This window comes from Hemicordylus capensis, chromosome 3 (assembly GCF_027244095.1).
Source record: "Hemicordylus capensis ecotype Gifberg chromosome 3, rHemCap1.1.pri, whole genome shotgun sequence".
Lineage (NCBI taxonomy): Eukaryota > Metazoa > Chordata > Lepidosauria > Squamata > Cordylidae > Hemicordylus > Hemicordylus capensis.
Window position 1 is genome coordinate 64,275,440 of NC_069659.1, and position 20,898 is coordinate 64,296,337.

General features: G+C 44.0%; 1 protein-coding gene and 1 long non-coding RNA gene across 17 annotated transcripts in view; one reads left to right on the forward strand and one right to left on the reverse strand.

Annotated features, from left to right (window-relative positions):
• The window catches only part of LOC128350438 (uncharacterized), a 78,430-nt gene extending 69,018 nt beyond the window's left edge, over positions 1-9,412 (reverse strand). For 4 of the 6 annotated variants that reach the window (XR_008319321.1, XR_008319324.1, XR_008319320.1 and 1 more), the window contains exons 1-2: positions 8,958-9,348; positions 8,750-8,842 (exon numbers count right to left, since the gene is read on the reverse strand). This is a non-coding gene — a long non-coding RNA (uncharacterized LOC128350438). Of the gene's footprint in view, positions 1-8,749; positions 8,843-8,957; positions 9,349-9,370 lie in introns of those variants that run through there. The other 2 variants (XR_008319323.1, XR_008319325.1) reach the window with 2 other exon arrangements.
• The window catches only part of EPHA6 (EPH receptor A6), a 750,202-nt gene that overhangs the window by 297,644 nt on the left and 431,660 nt on the right, over positions 1-20,898 (forward strand). The window lies entirely within an intron of this gene.

A 20,898-nucleotide genomic window follows, 5' to 3' on the forward strand; every position in this document is an offset into this window, starting at 1 on the left:
TGGGATAGGCCCATACAGTAGCTGTCATGGCCGCTATGAACTCCTGAGCCACACCAGACAAGCTGGCCCCAAAGTGGATATTGAAGTCCCCCAGGACCAAAAGCCTGAGAGACTCCAACACCAACTCCGCGACCAGCTCTGTCAGCTCAGTTAGGGAGTCAGTAGGGTGAACAGTACATCCAAAGAATTGCCAATCTATCCCTAGTTTCCAGCCTCAGAAATACACACTCACTATAAGTCAACTGTCTCACAGGGGTCCTGGTAAGGGAGATGGTATTCTTATGGACCACAGCCACGCCACACACACCCTCCGCCCACTTCCCCTAGCCTGCTCCACAGCAGAGTAACCTGGAGGAAGAAGCTGAGCCAACACTGGACCACTCACCTCCCCCAGCCAGGTCTCAGTTATACATGCCAGGTCAGCTTCACGATCAAATCATGGACAATTTTGGTCTTATTCTGAACTGACCTGGCATTGCAGAGAAGCAAGGCCAGGTTCTGAGGGTAGTTGGAGCTGCCCCCCAAGGCATGAGAGTTCGCAAAGCAGTTGTAAGTGGAAACAGTTACTAAATTACTGTAATGGTAATTCCCCTGTAATGGCCAGCTACTCTACCAGTGCCAATTCTTTTATTTATTTCCCACCACTACAGCAATAGCCGCCCCAGAACTACTGGATGCACCTCCCCGCACCATCCCACTCAAGAGAGCCCAAACACATGTCTGCAAACAGGCCTGGCACAACTCAGTACAATAAAACTGCCAATAACCTCTAGCCCAAACCTCCACCCACCCACAACATAACCTCCCCGCAGTCCTCAGTCCCACTCCGAAGGCCCAACGCCAAAGGTTGGCCCCCTTTGATGGCCAGCTTTGGCGGCCACCTACAGGTGGCCCACCAGCTGCGCCACTGGCCATTCCTCAAGCATGCTTTCTAGAGATTTATGAGCCTTGAGCAGCCCAGCAGCCCCTCCTTTCATGAGAGACTGCTGAGCTAGAAACAGATGGGCTTTGGTCCTTTCAGGTTTTGTCCCCCATGCTGTTTAACAGCTGGGAGAGGTCTTCCAGAGACTTGGACTGAGTTGTTAGCAATATGCAGATGACACTCAGCTCTATCTCTCCTTATCATCTGATCCTAGGGAGGCAGTGGATGTCCTGAAGGCAGTGATTGCCTGGAAGCAGTGATGTTTGGATGTGGGCTAATAGATATTGAATCTGGGCAAGATGGAGGTGCTGTTCGTCAGTAGAAGAGCCAATTGGGATGAGGAGACTCGACCAGTTCTGGATGGGGTTGCACTCTCCTTGATAGAGCAGGTGCACAGCTTGGGGGTGTTGCTGGACCTGGCTCTGCTTTCGAAAGCACAGGTGGAGGTGATGGCGAGGGATGCCTCTACACAGCTTTGGCTAGTGTGTCAGCTACACACCTTTTTCGAGAAGGCAGATCTGGCCACAGTTGCCCATGGCTTAGTCACATCACAGCTGAATTACTGTAATGCACGCTACATGGGGCTGCCCTTGAAGAATATTCAGAAACTGCAGCTAGTGCAAAATGTGGTGGCTAGGATTTCAGGACCCAGAGTTTCCCACTGGGATCATATTACATCCATTTTGAAAGAGCTGCATTGGCTGCCAATTTGTTTCCGAGTCCAGTTCAAGGTGCTGGTTTTGACCTTTAAAGCCCTTAACAGTTTGGTCCCAAGATACCTGAGGGACCGCCTGTTCCCAAGGATTTCTTCCTGCTTGACAAGAGGCTCTAATCCGTATGCTGACAATGAGGGAGGCTCGACTGTCATGCACGTGGGATATAGCCTTCTCAGTTTTTGCTCCCAGACTTTGGATGCTCTCCGGGTGGGCATCTACTCCTCAGTCTCCATCACAGTTTTTGGAAAGGAAGTGAAATCTTGGCTTTTTACCCAGGCTTTTCTATGAGTGTTGTTTTTGTTGCTTCTGCTCTGTATTTTATGATCCTATTGTGTATGTTTTTAGAACTTTTAATTAGATTTGTATTTTAATATTCCAACTTAATATTTTTATTGTGTAACACTTTTATAGTCTTATATTGTTTTAAATGTTTTCTCAACCACCTTGAGATTCTTTTAATGAAAGGTGGTATAAAAGTTTAATGCTAAATACATACATACATACATACATACATACATACATGATAATGTCTTTTTAGCTACCTTGGAGACTTAGTTGACTGCTGGATTACAGTTTTTTAAATTAATACAGTGTCTGAAAAGCTATTGTCTGTACACAGCCAGAGTTAACTAAGGTTGACAACTGCTACCTTATAGCAGAATTCCACTTATGAGTTGTTGAAGCACCAGCTAAGTGGAGAAATGCTTGAAAGTAACTTGCTACTTCAAGAGAATAAGTAGCTGAAGTGCTGATTCAAACTTCTAGAGATACTTATTCAAACTGACTGGTCTTTAGAGGGCTTGATGAGAGGAACAGCGATAATGCCTTTTGTAGCAGTGTCAGCTGTTAGAACTTTGGCTGTGGTCTTGTCCCAGAAGTGCCAAGGTGCTACATGCACTGATTATGTCTGCTCTGGCATATTTGTTATTTAAGCTTCCACTAAGCATCATATCAAAATAAATTATCACACATCTGCACTTCAAAATGGATTCTAACCTTTGTTGTACACTCAGAACTTTCAAGTAAAAACTGGATTTGTGCAAGGGCTGCATAAAACTTAAGGGGAGTGTGTGTGTGTGTGTGTGTGTGTGTGTGTGTGTGTGTGTGTATGCACACCAGTATTGGTGAGAAACCCCAGATAACCCACTGAATGGAGCAGAACATAACACAGATACCTTATATCTGAAAATCCTGCTTATCATGACTGTTTAATTAAAACACTGTATGGCCGGGGTCAGAGGAAATATGAAACCAGAGGTCCCTTCACCTCCAGTTTTGCTAACCAAACATCTGAACCCAGGGAACTACAATTAAAGGGGGACATGGACCCACAGTTTCTCTCCGCAAACTCAATTTGTCACCTTCAGTTATCTTTAGGTTTTGTTGCCCCAACCTGGTTTGCCGGTGGCAGTGGTACATTAGAATGTGGTACCACTGTTAGCCTTTTCCCAAGCCAGAGTTGAGGGAGGAAGTTCCTCCCGCACTGGCTGCTATTGGCTGTGTGGGGTGTCTTTCAGGAAGGAAGGAAGCCCGCACAGCCAGATCCCCCACCTCTTTTCAGTCTCTTTAACTGCAGAGAGGCCCCTCTCCCCAACGTTTGAAGGAAGACTGGAGAGTGAGGAGGGGGGCTTGGAACCATGGGTCCATTAATGTGTGAACTGGGCCTATGTGAAAGATGTTACATACTCTTGATGTGAACTGCATACACAGCCATAGCTTTCATTTGAGTACTTCATGGAAACATGTTCATGGTCAAATATGCAAGCTACTGTTAAAAACTAAACAGCAGCTTCCCTCTTTGGCAGTGGAGTTGAATGTCAGAAATCATTTCAGTCATGAAATTTTATTTCAGCACTTTCAGTTGGGCTTTACTAGACATTAGATAGTTCTAAAAACCCTGCCAGTTTAAGACCTTAAGATAGCCTTAAGTGTTAAGGCGATCTCATTTTGGCTCAAGCTCCACAAAGCCGGGAAATGGGAACCTAAGGCTGATGCCTTAACAGACATGCCACGTGATCAGGAACGATGTTGAGCAATGTCACAAATTGTGCTTGCTTACAACTTGTCTTCCATGCACCCACACTTCTCCTTGGTCTTTGAGGCCGAAATGAAAATGGAGAGGATGGAGTACCTGGCGCCAGCAAAGATGACAAGTTGTAAGCAAACATAATTCGTGACACTGATCACATGGCACATCTGTTTAAGGCATCAGCTTTAGGTTCCAGTTTCCTGGCTTTGTCGAGCCTGAGCCAAAATGAGAAAGCTTTAATTCTGTTCTTAAATCAGCAGGTTTTTTTACTGTCTTATTTACGTGGTTTGTAAAAAGGAAATGTATCATTACAGTATTGACAATTCAGTACTCTCCTCTATGTCACATTTAGTGTTGATTCTAATCAACATTGTATAATATAATATAATATAATATAATATAATATAATATAATATAATGCAGTGGATTGCATTATATTTTATTTGTTTCTGAAACCATTGTAGGATATTCTTCATTACAGTGGTGTAGTGGAACCAGTGTGACAGGGGTGTAGCTATAATTGAGTGGGTGGTTCAAAGAACCCTGGGCCCAAATCTCCTGAGAGGCCCCCAGCTCCACCTCTCTCTATTTTCTTCATTATCTCCCTCACTCCGAAAGGCTGCCAGGGTGAACACAGCCCCCCCCCCCACAGATATGCCCCTGAAGTGTGATGTAGTGGTTAGAATGTTGTACTAGGATCACAAAGACCGGAGTTCAATTACCCATTCAGCCATTAAACTCAGTGGATGACTCCAGTCACTTCTCCCTCAGCCTAACTTACCTCACAGGGTTTCTGTAAAGGTAAACATAACCATGTGCATCGTTCTGGGCTCCTTGGGGGAAGAGTGGGATATGAATTTAAAAATAAATAAATAAGAAGAAAATATACTACATTATGTACAACAATATCTTGGAAGGTGCATATGGGGGCTATTTTGGTTAATAAAAATCTCCAGTGTGAGAGCCATTTCCCATCTCGATGCAGTGCTGTTCTTTTCCCAGTATTGGAGGGCAGAGGGGATGACTATAAGAATAACAGAGCCCTCTAAAGCCCCAGTACCAACTTGAAAGGCACATACAGAGTACTGAGAACATAAGAACAGCCCTGCTGGACCAGGCCCACCTATCTAGTCTAGCATCCTTTTTCACACAGTGGCCCACCAGATGCCCATGAAAAACCCACAGGCAAGAGATGAGGGCATGCCCTCTCTCTTGCTGTTGCTCCTTTTCAAGTGGTATTTAGAGGCATCTTGCCTCTGAGGCTAGAGGTGGCCTATAGTCACCAGAGTAGTGGCCATTATTAGACCTGTCCTCCATGAATTTGTCTAAGCCCCTTTAAAGCCATCCAACCTAGTGGCTATCACCACAACCCGTGGCATAGAATTCCATTGTTTGTTTGTTTGTTTGTTTTATCATATTTATATTATGCACTGTGTGAAAAGTTACTTCCTTTTCATTTATTCCGACCCTCTGTTTCCTGTCCATCAACCAGTTACCATGAGTACTAAGTTTACTCAAGAGCCTTTGGTGGAGAACATTGTCAAAAGCCTTTTGGAAATCCAAATATACTATGTTAACTGTATTGCCTTTATCAACATGCATGTTGACACTCTCAAAGAACTCCAAAAGGTTAGTGAGACAAGAGTTACCCTTGCAGAAGCCGTGCTGGTTCTCCTTCAGCAAGGCCCATATCCAGGGGGGATCTGGGAAACTACAAGCCAGTTACCTGGCACAGAAGGTAAGTTAACCAGCCTGTAGTTTCCTAGATCCCCACTGGGAGCAGAGTCTTCTTGAAAATGAGAGTTACATTAGCTACTTTCCAGTCCTCTGGTACAGCGCCTGATTGTAGGGACAAGTTATATATTTTTGCTAGGATCTGTTAGTGTTAGATTACAGTTATATCTGACTATAAAAAGTCTAACTATTATGTTCTCCTTAACTGCTCTGAAGAAACAGGATACTGGAGATAAATGTGGACCAGGGAGAGGGGAGACATAAGAACACACGTGTATGTGTAGTATGCTTTTCTCACTCTAGCAGCACTGTGACCTGAAAGTTGTAGCTGCAGATATTTATTCTTTTGCAGTGCTAGTATGTGATTCACATATTCTGAGCTATGCCTCACTAGTGTACCATGGGTGCGGGGGTGTGTGTGTGTGTGTGCTTTGAACATGAAACTACCAGAACAGAAGGCCCCATTTATCATTATTGCCAATATATGGGCAGTGACTTCATCCTGGGAATAGGAGCAGTAGCATCGTTGCAAATTCAGATGTGTAGGCACTCTCCAGGATAGCCCCCATAGCCCCACATCCCAACAGCCACACACACCACATAGATAGATGCAGTAATTGGAGATGGGGGGTTCTGTTACAAGAAGTCAAGGATAGTTTCCTAATCTGAAAAGCTTGAACCTCATGTGGTTATTCTTTCAGAAGAGCAGTGTTGGAATTATTTATTCCCAAGCCTTGCTTGGCCAGAGCTTAGCTACAGGGCTCAGATTTGTGTTCAGCTGTTTGCCCACTGTTTAGAAAATTAAGCACACACTCTAAGGGAAAAAATAAGCATTTTATTTAAGTTAAAAGGGCTAACTTAAAGAGTTTAAACAATTCAAGAATTTAGTCAGTGGCATTGCAAGCTCTGAAGGGGCCTGTGTGCAAGAATTGAATATGGTCCCCATCAGATAATTTCCCCATAGGGATCAGTGGGAAACTCAAAGAGATAAATAACTCCCGAATGGCTAGGCAGAAAGCTAGAACTCCCAGGATAGACTGGTATAATACACATACATATTTGTAGGGTAGATAGATACCACTCTCTCCCCAGTGCTGAAGGATGACACTTTGACTGCAGAGGTGCAGCCAAAGTGTCATCCTTCAGCACTGGGGAGAGATTGGTACCTATCTACATGTGGTACCTCTGCATGTGGTACCTCTGCATGGTAATTATGACATCACCTGTGGTTTCTCTATTATGATGTGCTCATTGTCTCCTTGGTGATGGCTAAAGCTCCAAGGTCAAGCTCAGTGCTGTGGATGATGCAGGAGAAGCAGCAGCATCTCAAAGGGGCAGCTTGGTTCTCCTCCTCCTATCCCAAGAATCGATGGGATAATCACAGTAAAGCATTGTGCTCCTTTTAAATATACAAATGAGTAGTAAGAAGCTGCCAAGTAAGAAGTATCTTTCTGTTCTAGAACAGGAATTTGTAATGGATGGAGGCGGTTTGAAACCAAACAATCCAGCAGATGAGGCAAGTATTTCAGCATTTCTAAATGCCTAATTATTTTACTTCCTTTCTTTGTTTGGCTTTGTAAATAACCTTTGCCAAGGCTTAGTACTAGAGACAGGAGGGGGAAAGATACTACACTGCCTGAAGACTAGACCATCTTGAATAGATAACCATAGATAAATTGAGAACAATACGACAACTTAGATTTTGGGAATCAAATCAAATAATAGATTCCAGCAAGTTTAACAAAATAAACTCATGGCATAGGAACCTATGTCATGAGTTTATTTTAACACACCCCTAACACACCCTTGCTACCTTGGCAAAGAGGCACCTTTTAACATGGTGATTCTCTTTTATTTAGCAGGGGGAGAGTAACTGGCCCTCTCCACCCCCAGCACAGTATCTCCAGTGACTGTTGCTGGTGTCTATCTGATATTTCTTTTTAGATTGTGAGCCCTTTGGGGACAGGGATCCATCTTATTTATTTGTTATTTCTCTGTGTAAACCGCCCTGAGCCATTTTTGGAAGGGCAGTTCAGAAATTAAATGAATAGATAGATAGATAGATAGATAGATAGATAGATAGATAGATAGATAGATAGGAAGCTGCCATATACTGAGTCAGACCATAGGTCCATCTAGCTCAGTACTGTCTACACAGACTGGCTGCGGCTTCTCCAAGGTTGCAGGCAGGTATCTCTCTCAGCCCTATCTTGGCAATGCCAGGGAGGGAACTTGGAACCTTCTGCTCTTCCCAGAACGGCTCCATCCCCTAAGGGGAATATCTTACAGTGCTCACACCTCGTCTCCCATTCATATGCAACCAGGGTAGAACCTGCTTAGCTAAGGGACAAGTCATGCTTGCTACCACAAGACCAGCTCTCTTCTCCACAAAAACTGTGACACAAGGTAAGTAATGATGCAAGGTAAGGAACATAAATTGTTGCACTGTTTCAGAAAAAGGGAAGTGAAAAGCTTCAGATATTAACATCACCAACAAGTAAGTACTTTACTGCTAAAAAAGCAGCTATTTGGTTTCTTTCCCAGATAATGAGAGGGAACACCATCACAACATGCTTTATGAGTAGGAAATGGTTTGGCTTGAAATTGCATGGTTTTATATCAGAAAGCAACAAACTCATAACAAAAAGTCTAGTGATACGCATCGTGGATTCACTCATTGATTTTTAATGATTTTTTTAAAAGGTTTAAAAACTCTTTAAAAGAGTTATAACTGCTTGTTTCATGGCAAAAAGTTACAAAATGTTCTGGTGTTTAATCTCCCACTCTGTCCATCATTCAAGCCTCATTTGGAGGAAACTGCTCCCCAGCACATTTTTATACTGCCCTAACCCAAGGTCTCAGGGCGGTTCACAACAAAGACTAGTGCTTCTAGTGGTGGCCCTTGTTTATTGCATGTTTGCTCAATTGTACAGATGTACAGAATGTTCTGAGCTCAATGTTTGCATTTGAAACACGCCATTGACTGTTGCGATACAAAATGGAACACCCTTCAAATCAAGGGCTCATTCTGTTGGAACAACTGGCTCTATCAGTTGTTCCGACAGAATTTTCTTGGCATTCGCATTCTGCGGAAATGCCCAGAATTTTCAGTCAGAACTGGTCAAGCCGGTTGTTACGATGGAACAAGCCTTTCATTTGAAGGGCATTCCATTTTGGAATGGAACACTCTCAATGGCCCATTTCAAGTGCAAACATTCTGAGCTCAGAACATTCTGCACATCTGTCAGGAACCTATCTTGACACTTCTCAAATCCAGATATGTGATTTTTAAAATATAATTTTATATCAGTTGTGTCACCACATTCATTGAATTTAATAGGTTATTACTTGCTTTTGCTGCCACCATATGATTATCCTGCTCTCAGTAAGTAACTTCTTGGTCATGTAGCCTCATGAGCACAGGATACAGTAGGTATATATCTTTAGTGCATATAAAACAAAGAATAAGGTGTAAAACAAATAAGAGCAAAATTATTATTTACTTAAGATATAATTAATGATCTCTGCAAAGCAGGGCACATAGACCTCATCTCACCATAATGTTACTAAATCAATCAACTGTGAGGCACCACACAGAGTGTTTTGACCTTTCTAAGTAAAATACTCCCATATGTTGAACAAATAACAAACAAACAAAAAGTGTTTTCGACTGTATCTGTGAATCTTGGTTTAACAACACAGACCTCCTATCTGTTTAACCAGGAGTTTTGACCCTGGGCACCTTTCTCTCTCAGGATTCCTATTCAGGCTTTTTACTCCAAACCCCAGATTACTGTCCACTGCTCTACTGGCCTGTTACAGTCTCTGAACATCAATTAGCCAAGCACCACACAGAATCTGAACAATTTTCCTCATTCAGTTATCCCCGTTCAGTCACCCACACAGAAACTCTGTCTCTGAGCTTTGTTCTCCTGTTATTAATTTGTCCTCCCTTCCTAACCAACTTACTAACTGTCCAATGGTCACCAACTGCCTCTTAGTCAAATCTTCCTCTCAACATTCCATGCATGGTTGCTGTGGCAACTCTTGCTCACTCTCTCTCTCTCTCTCTCCAGCATTTTGCATGTACATTTCTTCACAACATCCCTACTCAACTGTAGATCTGCCTTGTCACCAGTCCAAGTAGTCTTTGATCAAAGTCTAGCAACACAGAAAAACAATAATTGGCTGGTCAAGCCCTAAGCTAGAAACCCAATGTGATGTCCCAGTGTAAAGATTGATGTAATGACAATGACAGCTCCTAATGACAACCCTAAACTCCATGGTTCAGATTTGTATAGTCATTTTCCTTGAAGAGAGGTCTTGATTTCTCAGGGAAGGTCTCATTGTACTTTTTATTCTAGGCTCCTCCTTTTGTTAGTCTGAAGGCTCACCGTAGCCATGAGTGGTGAGGTGAAGGGGAGGAAGTCCTGCCCCGCTACATCACTAATCCCCACCTCCATCATTCATGGGTATGATGGGGCTTGTCTGTTGAGGGAAAACCCCGCTTTATGGCCAGACTCATGATTGCAAGGGTGCAACTAATGTCTGAAACAGCCTTCTGTGTTAGGCTATTACAGACTGGAAGTCGTCACCCATCTAAATTTCAAATATGTCATTTAAAATGTGTTTCAAGTTCTTTTAACTTCTGACATGATGATCATATTTTTGGTTTTGAGGTATTGTTGAGAAAAGGGGTTGCCACATAGTTTTTAAAACTCCAAGGTTTTAAAAAGCTTGAAGGTGACACAAGTAGCTCTAGTACTCCTATCAGTCCCAGTTTAAAGCATGTGTCATTCCTTGGCTAGGGGCCAAGACTGGCTATAGTTGGGAGGAACACTTCAGACATGGTGGATGAGAAGCAGTGGGCAAGAGGCAGCAGGAGTAGCCGCAGGCAGGCCAGAGTCAGAGAGCCAAGTACAGCAAGTGTGAGGGGCTGGGGTTGAGCACTAAGTGTAAACCTTGCAGCTAGATGCTTCAAGGGCAGCCCCATGTAGAGCCCATTGCAGTAGTCACAGAGATGACATGAATCACGAGGTCTGCTTTTTCCAGAATAGACACAGCTGAATGCAAAAGCACCCATGGTCACATTTGCTTCCTGGATATCCAGAAGCAAAGCTGGTTCTAGGAACACTCCCAAGCTGTGAACCTACTTCTTCAAGAGTAGTGCTACCCCTCCAGAACAGATTGACAACCTGCTCCTAGGTCAGTGGATCTTCTAACCAAGAGAACTTTTTTCTTGGGTTCCGTCTAGTTTGTTGAAGGGACGGGATGTACATGAACCAGGAGGTAAGGCACTGGAGAATGGCTCCTGCAAGACCTTCCTTGCAATAGCAAGGCAACGTCTGGAATTGAGAGTCTTTTTTCTGTCTTGACGCAGCCTGAAAAACTCATTCTAGATTTTGGCTGCTGCCCATAATCTTGTATAATATCTGGTATGATCTCCTAATTTGGTGAGTGACAACCTCATGAAATATCACTTCCAAATGGACTACCTAGAATTGAAGCTTGAGGAAGGAAGGCTAACGAAGGTTGAGGCAGGCACATGTAACGTGGTGATATGAAGTTCCTCAGTAAGGGACAAATTAAAGCCCACCATCATATGGTGAACCTGTTTCTGTCCTAAATGTCTCCTCTTGTGTTTGTAAAAGGCTATACAGGCAAGGGTCAGATGACTTACTCAAGATATAGAGAGAGAGAGAGAGAAAGAGAGAGAGAGAGAGAGAGAGAGAGAGAGAGAGAGAGAGAGAGAGAGAGAGAGTCAGATGACTTACTCAAGTTATATATTTATATATTTATATTTACACAAGTTATATTATATTATATTATATTATATTATATTATATTATATTATATTATATTATATGAGAACCAGCGTGATGTAGTGGTTAGAGTGCTGGACTAGGACCGGGGAGACCCGAGTTCAAATCCCCATTAGGCCATAATACTAGCTGGGTGACTCTGGGCCAGTCACTTCTCTCTCAGCCTAGCCTACTTCACAGGGTTGTTGTGAAAGAGAAACTTAAGTATGTAATACACCGCTCTGGGCTCCTTGGAGGAAGAGCGGGATATAAATGTAGTAGTAGTAGTAGTAGTAGTAGTAGTAATAATAATAATAATAATAATAATAATAATAATATTTAGTGAATAAACTGTACCAGTTCCCTTTTGCCCATCAGTCATAGGGAAATACAAGCCAGGTCATTCCTTCTAATTTCAACACTTCAAAGCTCCAATTGGCATCTTAAAAATAAAATAAATAAAAGAGTCCCAAGCTCTTCAGACTGGAAAAAATGTTTGTTTTGTTACTTCTTTTGGCAACAAAAGTGGGCACCTCTATCTCCCTGTGCAGTTAAATTGGGAAGTTCAGAAATTTCCCCCTCAGCAACTGTGAGGTTGCAGAATGTGTCAAATTCAAAATGACAACAGTAGCCTGTAGTGCTTCCACTTTCCACAATGTTTCTTCTTTATTTTGTGCCCCCCTGCTGTTGCTTTGACTGTCATACAGTAGCCACAGCAGGAAACAGAAATGAAAGCAACACACACACACAGACAGGTTGGATTCCCCTACTGGAGCAGCAGGAGGCAAAAGTGATAGGAATTATGTTGCCACTTACCCTCAGGCAAAGTATTAATATACAGAAATACAAACTTATGTTTGTCTCCCCTGTTAAAAGAAATAGTCTCAGACTTTAGATAACTAACTTTTGATAGTCTGAAAAAGCTGAACTGTTGTTACAGTTTACAAATATATTGCTGTGTGAGGTTATCAAAATAGGCGTATAGTGGGCAGAGGCTGAATTTGCTCATGGAGAAGCAGCAATGTCTCCCTAAGCTTCAAAAAGTGGCACTAAATGTCTTTTTTCAAAGACATTATATATACAAACATTCATATGAAAGCACTGTTATTGTCAAAGGAAGCATTTTGTTTGCTTTTTGAGACTATGGGCTCAAAAATGTGGCCAATTAGTCAGTCAGTAAAAAGACATGATGCTCAATGTTTATTTTATTATTTCCAAAATATCCTTAATAACAAATCTCCTGTATTTTTAGTATCTCTCTTTATCTTTTATCCAATGCACATCATATTATAGTATATGTTACAAGAAATGTTAGCAGTTTATGTTTATATTTACTGGTGATCCTTAAAAAATTTAAGTCAGTTATCTCACCTTTATTTTCATCATTTATTAGAAATGCTTGTTTAAAAGGGTACAGGAGTATCCCTTTAGTTAAGGCAAATAGCAAAAATAAAATAAAATAAAATAAAAAAGGTTCCACCATTATATGCCTCAAGATTCTATTGCTGATAATTATGACAACTGTTAAGCTAATAAATGTTGAGATAATAAACAAAATTCCTGCGGGTGTCATAGTGCAAATGTTTGAGATAGACCAGAAAGGGATAGAGTAGAACCAGGAGTAAAGCAGATGGAAACACCTAACAGCTAGTCAAAAAGGTCAAGTGACAGTAAGGGAGATAGCACATGTCAATGCCAGGTAAGAGATTCTGTGTATAGGGAGTTTATATACCAATACCAGAAGCCTCTGAACCAAGATGGGTGAGCTGGAGCGCTTGGTTGCTAATGAAAACATAGATATAGTAAGCATAACAGAAACCTGGTGAGAAACAGTGGGACATTGTTATCCCTGGGTACAAACTCCACAGAAAAGACAAGGAGGGGAGGATTGGGGGTGGAGTACCACTATATATTAAAGAAAGGATAGAATCCAACAACCTAGGAAGACCTGAGTCTTCCACAGAATCATTATGGGTGAGAACACGGAGACTGAAAGGAAATGTGTTACTAGGAATGTGCTATCACCCTCTGGATCAAAATGTTGAGAGTGACCTGGAGTTGGAGAAGCAAATTAGAGAAGAGTCAAAGAGAGACAGAGTTTTAATAATGGGTGACTTCAGTCACCCTCACATACTGTAGACTGGGCAAATTCATGTGTGGGTATTGACAGAGGACAAATTTCTAGACATGCTAAATGACTGTGCCTTAGAACAAATGGGTGCAGAACCAACCAGAGAGAAGGTGACCTTGCACTTAATCCTGAGTGGTGCCCAGGACCTGGTGTGAGATGTCAGAGTGTAGAACCATTGGGGAATAGTGACCATAGTGTGATCCAGCATTTCCTCTAACAGGGAATTCCCGATGTTGTTGACGACAACTCCAAGCATCCCCAGCTATGATGGCCTTTGGCTGGGAATTATGGGAGTTGTAGTCAACAACATCTGGGATTCACTGTTAGAGGGAACACTGGTGTGACCCAATTCAGCTTATATGCAAGTGGAGTATTGTCAAGGAAGTCCAGCACAGATGTGTTGGACTTCAGAATAGGAAACTTCTCAAAAATGTGGGAAATGATAAAAAGGAAGGTGACAGGGAAAGTTAGGAGCGTCAGATCATTCCAGAAAGCATGGAATTTCTTCAAAACCACAATAATAGAAGCTCAGTTGGAATGCATACCAAGAAAGAGAAAAAGTATCACTAAGTTCAGGAGGACACCAGCATGGCTAACATGCAGCATCAGGGAAGCTATAAAAGGGATGAAGACTACCTTTAGAAAATGGAAGTCCTGCCCAAATGACAAGAACAGAAAGGAACATAAATACTGGCAAAATAAATGCAAGGAGACAATAAGGGATGCAAAAAGAGAGTTTGAGGAGCATATAGCGAGAAGTGTCAAGGGGAATAACAAAAACTTCTTTAAATATATCAGAAACAGAAAACCTGCCAGGGAAGTGATTGGACAGATTATGAGGGTGTGTAAGTGATTATTGTGGAGGACAAGGAGATTGCAGAGAATCTGGATGAGTTCTTTGCATCTGTCTTCATGGCAGAAGATACTAACCATATACCCAGCTCTGCTTCTCAGGCTTGGAGGCTTAAGAACTGGGATAATTTGAGGTGACAAGAAAGGATGTTCTAAACTGTCTTGAGAAACTAAAAAACAAATCGGCAGGGTCAGAAGAAAACCACTCAAGAGTTCTGAAGGAACTCAAATGCGAAATTGCTGGTCTACCAGCAAAACCAGAGGACTGGAAAGTATCCAGTGTGACTCCAATTTTTAAAAAGGGATCCAGGGGGGATCTGGGAAATTACAGACCAGTAAGCTTAATTTTGGTGGTGGGTAAATTGATGGAAAGCATACTTAGGGACAAAATTGTTAAACACATAGAACAGGACTTGCTGAAGGAGAACTGCCATGGTTTCTGCAGGGGCACGTCTTGCCTCACTAACCTTTTGGAGTTCTTTGAGAGTGTCAACAGGCATGTGAATAAAGGTTTTCCAGTTGACACAGTATACTTGGACTTCCAGAAAGCTTTTGACAAATCTTAAAAGGCTCTTGAGCACTGTTCCCTCTAACAGAGAATTCCAGATGTTGTTCACTACAATTCCCAGCATCCCCAGCTGCAGTGGCCTTTGGCTTTGAATCGTGGTCATTGTAGTCAGCAGCATCTGGGAATCCTTGTTAGAGGGAACACTGGTCTGGAGTAAACTTAAACTTGCTTCTTCAGAATCCAGCTTTCACAGAGTGTCACGTGGAAAAATCATTGTCCGAATGATTCTAATCTTTGTAGGTGTAGACACATCACAGCACCTAAATATCCTTTCCAAGGCCTTAATTGCAACTCTACCACCCTCCATAACCCTACTCCGTGCATAATTTTATACACCTCGATCATGTCTCCCCTTAGTTGCCTCTTTCCCAAAGTAAAGAGCCCCAGATGTTGTAACCTAGCCTCATAAGGAACGTGTTCCAGCCCCCTGATCATCTTGGTTGCCCTCTTCTGCACCTTTTCAAGTTCTACAATATCCTTCTTAATATACAGTGACCAAAGCTGTCCACAGTACTCCAGATGTGGCCACACCATAGATTTGTATAAAGCCATTATAATATTAGCATTTTTATTTTCAACCCCATTCCTAAAGATTCCTAGCATGGAATTAGCCTTTTTCACAGCTACTGCGTGCTGAGTCGACACTTTCAATGAGCTGTCCACCACAACCCCAAGATTGCTCTCCTAGTCAGTCACCGACAGCTCAGATCCCATCAGCATATATGTGAAGCTGGGGTTCTTTGCCCCAATATGCATCACTTTACACTTGCTTACATTGAACTGCATTTGCCAACTTGTCACCCACTCCCCCAGTTTGGAAAGATCTTTTTGCAGGTCCTCACAATCTGTTTTGGATTTCACTACCCGAAATAGTTTAGTATCATCTACAAATTTGGCCACTTCACTGCTTACTCCAATTTTGGCATCATTTAAGAACAAGTTAAAGAGCACTGGTCCCAGTACAGATCCTTGGGGAACCCCACTTCTTCTAAGTGGTCTCTGTCCATCACACAGATGGGCTTTATGCCTGCATGAAGTAAACCTCTGGAACACTCACAAGCTAATCTTTTTCTGGCTGATAGGTGGATAGGCTCCTCCCCTTACAACTTGGTCACATGCTCCACATCCTCCTCCCCTTACACCATGGTCACATGCTCCACATCCTCAGTTCTTTTTTGTCCACCGAATAGGAAACTTCTCAGGGCACACTTTCAAGCTTTTCTGTGAAGACAAACATAGATATTTTATTTTTGTAATTATTCATTCTGGTCTCCAACTTCATATACTTCTCTTCTTTTAGTTTTGCATTATTTGTTTATTTTTCACGTATAGTCAATCTCTTATTCCTCCCATGTGAGAGGAATTACTATTTCTTTCCTCTGGTGTGTGGCCAGCAAGGTAACATTTAAACGTTGTACCCAGTGCCGGTCAGCCTTCCCCTCATCGGACGGCCATAGTCTATGCTTGTTCTGCCTGGGGGAAACCCACCTCACAGTGACTTGTTCTCACTGTCTAAAATTTTCAAAGCAAGCTCAGTGCAATAGAGCCTCTCGGTTACATCTTTACCTGTGGGGACATGCCTTGTCTGCCTCTACCGTGATGGAGCAAGCTTCTAGCGCTCCTCTGACACCTTCTATGGTAAGAGCTGTGTCTTCTGAAGTGGTGGCTGCGCCATTGGGAGGGCCTGGGACTCCTCTGGTGACTCCCTCTGACTCTGTTCTACTGCTCATGCCATCAATTCCACAGCCCTCTGCCCAGAAGACTTTGGGGCTATCGGATTCTTCGTGAGCATTGCCCCTCCAACAGCTCTGGGACTGCGAGCCTCACCCTGGCCAGTTCACCCGAACTCTCCTCTCAAGGGCGCAAAGAACACAAAAGGAAAAGAGACAGGGCTCACAATGCTTTGGCTCCGAAGCCAAAGAAAAGGAAAACGCTGGCAGCTGAGGTCTGAGCGCCAAGCAGATCAGCAGGCATGCGCAGAAGCCTCCTGTGGGGCCAAAGCTATCAGAGCCGGCTCCGAAGCCAGTGAAGTCGGCACGCAAACGGAAACATGGTGCCATGGCACTATCATTGGAGAATGAGCTCAGGATTGAGTCAGGACTGCCAGAGGCATCCCAGCAACCCTTGTTAGAACAGCCCATAGGGCAAGCGCTGCAGCCGCTCTCTCTCCAGCCCTGTTCATTGCGATGAGCCCACTGGTTGTCTGCCTAAAGGACTGGCTCTCAGGACAGGATGGGACTTTGTTTTGAGTCTGATGCAGACCCATGGTAGTCTGAGGACCCCGGGGAAGAGGACTACCCCCGGGAATTTGCATCTAGGAGGGCTGATTCACCACATCACTCCATTAGATATTATCCTTCCTATGACTATGATCATTATGAGGATAACTTTACTGACTGGAGCGACCCAGAAGGGAGTGAATACTCTAGTTACTATGATCCATATGAGACAAGCAACTACCACCCAGACCGGGACCAGGGTCATATGAGGTGTGCTTATACAAGCAGGCCCCATACATGACATAGGGACTGCAGGTCTAGATCCCGCTCTCCTTATCGGCCATGATCCAAAGTAACACAGCTGTCCAGAGGGCATTCACCTCCGCCCATGTGGCATCATTATGCCACCGTCAAAAAATGGATCAGGTTGTCTCCCAAACAAGGGAAGCCACGACTGCATCCCAATTAGCTTAGGCACCAATATGTGCCCATCCAGGATCAACACATGCTCCAATACCCTGGGTAGAGAACCTTAAACCGGACAAAGCCCCATCTCACTCTGCTAAACCTGTGGCTCTCCAGTCCATGGATGCTTTTTCCCCAGTTCCACTGGAGAAAATATTGGAGTCTTCGGACTCCTCATCGAATTCTGAATCAAAATCCAGTGCTTCCTCTTCAGACAAGTAGGCCTCAACCCCTAACCATCGAAATGGCAGTGATGTCAAGGCCCCCACCTCCCCTTCAGGAGACTTGAGGTTCTTTTCAGCCCAGGTATCTAAAATGGCCACGGCTCTTGGAATACAGTTGCAAGAAGAGGCCAAACCCTCCTCTAACTTTTTGATAGAGGGGGATTCATTAAAGACAGTGATGCTCCTGATCAATCAGGCTTTACTCGACATCATCATCATCATCATCATCATCATCATCATCATCATCATCATTATTATTATTATTATTTCTCAAAGCTTTTGGGGAAAGCCATCCTCAGTGCCCTTCTTTACTTCCAGAAAGGTAGCCAACATGTATAGAGTCAAAATGGAGGACTGTATGTTTCTACAAAAGCACACTGTTCCGAACTCTATAGTGGTTGAGGCGGCACAGGCAAAGTCTAGGAACAAGGCACTGTCCATCCCTGTGGACAGAGAAGGTCGCAGGCTAGATTCCATGGGCAATCGCCTGTATTCTAGTTCTACCGTGCAGATCAAGATTGCCAATTATCAAGCATTTATGTCAAGGTAGAACCACCTGCTATGCAGGCATGGCTCATGAACGTGCCTCCGGGGTGGCGGGGGGGTGGCGGGTGGCTTCTTTAAGGTAAATGGAGTCAGTGTTCCATGCTGCCCAGTAGCCCCTGTGGTGGGGAATCGCCTCCACCACTCACCTGGCTCCCTTGGAGGCGAGCCCCCGCCAGCGGCCAGGTGAGTGGCAGAGGCGATTCCCCGCTGCGGGGGCTGGGTGGCCCACTGCCTGCCCCCCTGGAGGAGAGTTCATGAGCCACACCTGCTGCTATGGGAGAAGCTGTCTACTCACCTGGACTCCCTCACCTGCTCACAAAGGGGGGATATCTTTGCCTTACAGAAGGAAGGATGCAAACAACTCTTACACACTTCCAGACACTCCACTGACTCTGCAGCTAGTTCCTTAACAGGTGCAGTTTTGCTACACAGACATGCATGGCTTTGGTCTTCAGGTTTGAACCCAGAGGCTCGGATATGGATTGAGCACCTTCCTTTTGATAGTCTGGCCTTGTTCAGAGGACAGACTAATGAAACAATTGAACGGGTGCAAAAGATGAGGAAAACCGTGAAATCCATGAGCTTCTCTTCATCTTCATCAAGTTCCAGATTTAATAGGCCTTTTTGCTCGCATCAACCTTTCCATTCCTGCTCGTCCGCACCTCAGACGTATGACCAACCATTTAGTCAACCCCGTTACAATCAATTCTATATGCAGTACAGGAAGCACCATTTCCCTACTAACAAACCCTTCCAGCCAAAGCTCAAGTCCACTACATTTCAAAAGTGATAATGACTACCCCTGGATAGGAACGCGTTGAAAGCCCTACCTGAATCACTGGGAGAGTATCACATCGGATGCCTGGACCATCGTTTGCCTACGCTATGCTATAGAATGGCCACCAGATTCGGGCAAGAGAATCACCCTTGTAACTGCTACCCTACAGGAGGAAATGGAACCCTCCTCCTAAAGGGAGTGATAGAGCATATTCCTGCCCACCTGGGGAACAGACTCTTATCCCCTTACTTCACCATTCCAAAAAGGGATGGTGGCCTAAGACCCATTTTGGATCTACATCTCCTGAATACTTATATAAAATACAAAAATCACAATTGACACCAACATGCCACATAAAATACTTAGGAGTCATTTTCAATTCAATGATGGCTACAGTGAGCTTTCCAGTAGATCGGGTTGGGTCTGGCGGATACAAGATATCTCAACAACGATGTGGAAGGGCCACTCATATGGCTCGAAATGTCCAGCGCATGTTAGGCCTCATGGCCACCACAACCGCTGTTCTTCCCATGGCCAGACAGCACATGCGACCACCACAACAATGGTTCCTAGATGCTTTTCAACCACTCACGGACCAGAATTCCAGAGTGTTGTGTATTCCAGCTCAGGTCCACAATGCCTGTACATGGTGGACTGTTCTACAAAACCTCAAACAATCCACCCCATTTACGAGGGCCTCTCCACAGGTGCAGCTGACGACAGATGCCACTGAGGACATGACAGACAACACTACGGAAAAGGTGTATATAAACCATCAGGATGAAACTGGATCCCACACCCTGGCATGGGGTGACATTTCATCAGGTGCATCTGTCTGCAGTACACATCAAAGGACACGACAATACCCTGGCAGACAATCTGAGCTGCACACGATCTTTGTCCCACAAATGGAGATTTGACCCCGGAGTCCCACAAGATGTTTTCCAACAATGGGGATCTCCACGAGTAGGCCTTTTTGCAAGCAAAATCAACTGCCAATGCCCTATCTACTATTCCAGGGCAGGAATGGGAACTGACTCCTGGGGAGATGCCTTTGTAATGACCTGATTGGGGATTTTCCTCTACCTGTTCCCTCCAGTCCCTTTTCTCCCAAGGGTCCTCCAGAAATTAGAGATAGAAAAGGCAAATTGCATCCTAGTGACACCCTGGTGGCCTTGTTGCCCTTGATTCCCTTGCCTCCTACAGATCTCCCAGGGTTGCTTCTTTCACCTTCCCCTCCTACCAACCTTGCTATCGCTTCAAGAGGGACAGATTGTTTATCTGTACATTCAAAGGTGATGCCTAACAGCCTGGTGGATCCAGATACCTGGGGAGTTGAGGGATGTTATAGCTGCATGCAGGAAACCCTCCACTTTGGTGTCATACAAAGCGAAATGGAGACGCTTTCCAGAAATCGTGAAACTGGAAGGTGGATCTGATCCCACCATGGCACCACTATCAATGGTCCTGTCATACTTGCTTCATCTAAAGAAGTCTGGACTCTCCAGTGTGAGTCCACCTGACTGTGATATCTGCCTTCCACACCATACCTAACTCCTGTCCTTCTCTATTCATCTTGCAGGAGGTTAAACAGTTTCTAAAAGGTTTGGCCCATCTCCACCCGGACGCACCCTCGCTGGCCCCTTCATTGGGCTTACTGCGGGTACTGTCGGTTCTTATGGTTAAACCCTTTGAGCCCATGGCGACATGCAGCCTGAGATTGTTAACCCTTAAAACCGTTTTTCTGGTCGTGATCACGTCAGCCAGGAGGGTGGGGGAGTTGAGGGCATTACGTTGTGATCCTCCTTATTTGTTATTTCAAAAGGACAAGGTTGTTTTGAGGGTTGATGTCTCTTTTCTCCCTAAGGTAGCGTCAACCTTTCATAGGTCGCAGGCGCTTTCCCTGCCAGTTT